Genomic DNA, 4,996 nt, shown 5'->3' on the forward strand with positions numbered 1-4,996 from the left:
GTTGAAGAGCTTTTACTGGGACCACAGAGAAAGATTTTGGGGTTAGACAACTTAACATGCTTGAAGTCTGAAGTTGGTCTGATGCCAGGATACTTCATGGAGAAGGTCTCATTGTTTTTAGGCCAAAGGTTTTCCTTTCTATTTCCCCAAAATTTTGCTCTGCTTATGCAAACAATAACAACCGCGATATACCATATTTATTGTTTTTGTCTCTTTAAAAAAGATAGCTTACTAAACCTCTGCTATTGCATTATTGACTTTATTAGTTACAATAAAGTTCACAAATATACTTGATAATTAGCTTTCTCCTCTTTCTTTTTTCTTCTCTTCCATTTTAGTTTTTAGTTTTACTTTCTATTTACATTTTCTTTTTCTTTTCTTTTCTTTTTTGGTTCTTGGATCACACCCGGGAGTGCTCAGGGCTTACTCCTGGCTCTCTGCTCAGAAATCACTTCTGTCAGGGTTGAGGGACTATAGGGGAAGCCGGGATTTGAACCATTGTCCTTGTGCATGGTAAGGCAGAAGCCCTACGTCCATGCTACCTCTCCGGCCCTTACTTTCCTTTTTTCTCAATAATTTTGCTTTTCCTTATAATGAACAAATCTACTATAATCAGTTCTGACAACTATGTGATGCATTTTCTTTAAATAAAATTTAAAAAAAAGTAAGTTGAGGAAAATAGTAAAAATAGGTTTCCGGATTTCTGGATATAACAAAAGAGGGAAGATTCAAGTTTGACTAATTAGAAGAAATAAATAAAATATTTAAACAAACTAATTCCAAAATATCTACATGAAACCTCTAATATCAAAGCCCAGAGAAAGTCTAGGGAGCTGGGTCTGCCACAGGGTTCTCTGAGAGTAGCATGTCTTGCCAGCCTAGATTCTCAGCAGGAGTTACTCTTGCATTGAGACAATGGTAGGCACTGGAATCAGATTCTTAAATTTTAGTCCTCCTTGTTGTCTATGTAAACATTTCCATGAGATTATTATGTTTCTGATCCTATCCTGATCTGTGATTGTGCCCCACCCTAGGGTGTGACCTGGCATTCTGGTCCCATCCTATATTTCATCAATATGAATATAAATCGGGATCTATTGAAATAAATACAAGTGTTCATATCCAACAACCACAACCATAAACAACATCCCTTTCACTAAAGTGGCCGTGAGAGCTCAGTCCACAGCATGGACTGGACATGGAGAACCTTTCTGCTGACAATGGCCACAGATAAGTGTCCCAGTTGCTGGACTAAGAAGGGAAGTAGGCCCTTCAAGGAGTCCCTCCACTCCTGTCTCTGCCCACAGTTGTGCACTCAAAGGTGGAGCTGGTGCAGTCTGGGCCTGTGGTGTGGAAATCTGGGATATCAATGAAGATCCCCTGGAAGGCATCCAGTTACACCTTCACCGGTTATGGATGCACTGGCTGAGGCAGATCCCTGGACAAGGGCTTCAGTGGAGGGGAAGGACAGCCCCTGCGGGTGGTGATGCTGGATACACAGAGGAGTTCTTGAGCAGAGCCACTCTCCTGCGGACATGTTCCCCAGCACGGCCCACATGGAACTGAGCTGAGAGCTGAAAGCTGAGAACACCACATTAGATACCTGGGCGAGAGACACAGTGAAAACTCACATCCTGAGTGTGTCAGAAACCTGAGGGAGATGCCGCTGTGCTGGGTTAGGAGATGACAGTGCTCTGATGCTTCTGGATTCCTCCTGCAGAGCCTTGGGCATAGAAACAAAATGTATTCATAAACTTCGGTTTTGTTTGTTTGTTTGTTTCTTTTGATTGGTTTTGGTTTTGGTTTTTGGGTCACACTCAGCAGCGCTCAATGGTTACTCCTGGCTCTAAGCTCAGGAATCAAGGCCCTGGCAGGCACGGGGATGCCGGGATTCGAACCACAGTCCTGCGTGCAAGGTAAACGCCTTGCCTCCATGCTATCTCTCAGGCCCCAGACTTAGGTTTTATTGGATTGGAAATACATGCTCTCTCTATATGATTTTCTTTCTTTCTTTTTTTTTTTTTTGGTTTTTGGGCCACACCCTGTGACGCTCAGGGGTTACTCCTGGCTATGAGCTCAGAAGTTGCTCCTGGCTTCTTGGGGGACCATATGGGACGCCGGAGGATCGAACCGCGGTCCGTCCTAGGCTAGCGCAGGCAAGGCAGGCACCTTACCTCCAGCGCCACCGCCCGTCCCCATGATTTTCTAATTGCCAAGAAAAAGAAGTTTATTCTCACGGGAAGTAACAGAGACACAACTTGTAAGAATGTGCTGGGTAATGGTAAGCTCATTTCACTTTAAATCTATTCTTACATAACTGGAACTTTTTTCAGTTCTGTTTTAGTGACGTTATCTTTAATGGCAAGTTAATGAAAAAAGCTTTTTAAAAATGTTTTGGGTTTTTTGTTTGTTTGTTTTTGTGTCACACTTGGCAGTGCTTGGGGCTACTCCTGGATCTACACTTAAGGAATCGCTCCTGGCAGGCTGGGGGGGGGTGCATATGTGATCCCAGGATTCAAAGTACCATTCTCTGTATGCAAGGCTAAAGCCCTACATCCATGCTATTTATCCGGCCCCCCAAAAATGGTTTAAATTTTTCATTTGGTTTTTAGAGTTTGGGTCACTCCTGGCAGCGTTTAGGGGTTACTCCTGTCTCTACATTCAGAAATTGCCCCCTGGCAGGCTCAGGGAACCATATGGGATGCCAGGATTCAAACCACCATCCTTCTGATTTCAAGGCAAATTCTCTCCCTCCACGCCATCTCTCTGGCCCCAACTGTTTTAATTTTTATTTTCTCTCAAAAGCAATAATAATAATAACAATAATAATAAGTAGAGTGAATGTCAATATGAATATCACCTGGTGGACACCTTGAGAGTATCTAGAATAATTATAAAAGAAACATAAGCTAATTGATGTTTCAGAGGAAAATGCTACAGTGAGGTATTTTTATTTTTAATTATGAGAACAATGATGCAAAGTGGACAAGGTAAAGATATAGTGGAAGAACAATCACCCATAAACAGAGTTCTCAGAAGAAATTCCCTTGATGACACCTAAATATTGAACTTACAAAGGACATTAAGAAAAATAAGGTAGGAGCCGGGAAGGTGGCGCTAGAGGTAAGGTGTCTACCTTGCAAGCGCTAGCATAGGACGACCGGGTTCGATCCCCCGGCGTCCCATATGGTCCCCCCAAGCCAGGGGTGATTTCTGAGCACATAGCCAGGAGTAACCCCTGAGCGTCAAATGGGTGTGGCCCAAAAACCAAAAAAAAGAAAAAAAAGGAAAAAGGAAAATAAGGCAGAACCCATGTACAATTACTTTGTCTACAAGTCCCAGACTGTAGTACATTATAACATTTCTTAGCAGTACACAAACCAATCTACAGCTATGAAATTTATGTGACTCCTTAAACATTGAAGGCATAGTATTTTTTATATTTATATGCACATGTATCAGTGAGGTATTTTTCAAAAATTATTTTTATTGGTGCCCGAGCAGTGGTGAAGGTGGTAAGGCGTCTGCCTTGCACGCACTAACCTAGGAGGAACGGTAGTTCAATCTCTAGATCCCCCAAGCCTGGAGCAAATGCTGAGCATATAGCCAGGAGTGAGCCCTGAGCATCAAGGGTGTGGCCTAAAATAACAAAACAACAACATATATAAATATATTTATTTATTTATTTATTTATTTATTTATTTATTGGGGCCACAGATGGCAGAGTTCAAGGGTTCAAGGGTTCGTCTAGCCCTGTAGACAGGAATTCCTCCTGCTGCCTCAGGGCCGCAGTAGAAAGCTGTAGATTCAGCATTGGCCTTCCCTATGACCCAGAGCTCCAGCCCCAGTTGGGAAGTGAAGTGGCAAATATGGGCATGCTTTTCCAGTCTTGGTGGTTGTATCCCCCTGGCTGGCACACCTGGGGTCACCGGCTCCACCCTGAGTCAGTTTCCTCCTAGGCAGAGAGTTGAATCCTTGAGTCAAGTCCAGAAATAAAAATTCAATTTCCAGCCAGGCGGTGGCACGTAAATAGTCGGAGCCTGGCCCTTTAAGACTCCGGCCGGAAGTAGATTGACGTCACGCGACCGCCATCTTCCGTCTTTGTTGCCAGACCGCGAGGGGGAAGCGCCGGCAATCCGGCCCCATCCGCCGCCTTCGGCCCCCAGACTGACAGTTTCGGGGTCCCCGCGGCTGCCAGGAAGTCTGGGGGCCGAATTCCTCTGCGCCGGCGGTCGAGGGGCCGCTCCAGCCCCGAGCTGCGGGTCTCGCCGGGTGAGCGTGGGGGGGCTTGGCTCGGGCGCCCGGACCCTGCGGCCTGCGCCTCTCCTCGGGCGCCCCGCGCTCCCCGCGAATCTTGGGGTTCGGCTTTAGGGCCTTCGCCGTGCTCTGCGCCCAGTGCTCCCTCGGCCCGCGACGGCGAGAACTGCTCCGGGCTCGGCGCTGGTTTCCAGACGAGGAGCATTTTCCTCCCCGAGTCCCGGAGCACTTTCCTCCCTCGCTCTGCGCTGGGGACCCGGCTTTGGGGGTTCTTGGGGAGGAAGAGGAAGGGAATGGGTGCAGGACAGTCTTTTTGCAAGGGGTGCTGGGGCACGTGGGTCCCTCCCAGGTTTCCCCCTTGGATCAGCTGCCTGCACGGGAACGCCCCCCTCCGTCCTCCTCTGCCCCCAACATCTGCTGAGTACAAGCAGGAGAGTTTGTCCCAGCGACTCCCCAGTGCGCACAGGTCACACCATGGGCCTTGGTAATGCTGTGGATGTTCAGATCATTGGGGGACAACAGGCTGTTGGGGCGCTCTCCTCTCCACAGGTTCCCTCCCAAGGAAGCAAACGCTGCATGCTGCTCCAGATGTGCAGGATCCGGTTAGGCCCCAGCGAGACCCAGCAGGAAGCAGCTGGACAGGGTTGTGCTCTCCCTGGTTGCTCACGGCTGTCATTTCTCCAGGAGTGTGTGCCATGGGCCTTGCTGCTGCTCTTCGGGAAGGATCCCGGCTGCAGAA

This window comes from Suncus etruscus (assembly GCF_024139225.1).
Source record: "Suncus etruscus isolate mSunEtr1 chromosome X unlocalized genomic scaffold, mSunEtr1.pri.cur SUPER_X_unloc_1, whole genome shotgun sequence".
Classification (NCBI taxonomy): Eukaryota; Metazoa; Chordata; class Mammalia; order Eulipotyphla; family Soricidae; genus Suncus; species Suncus etruscus.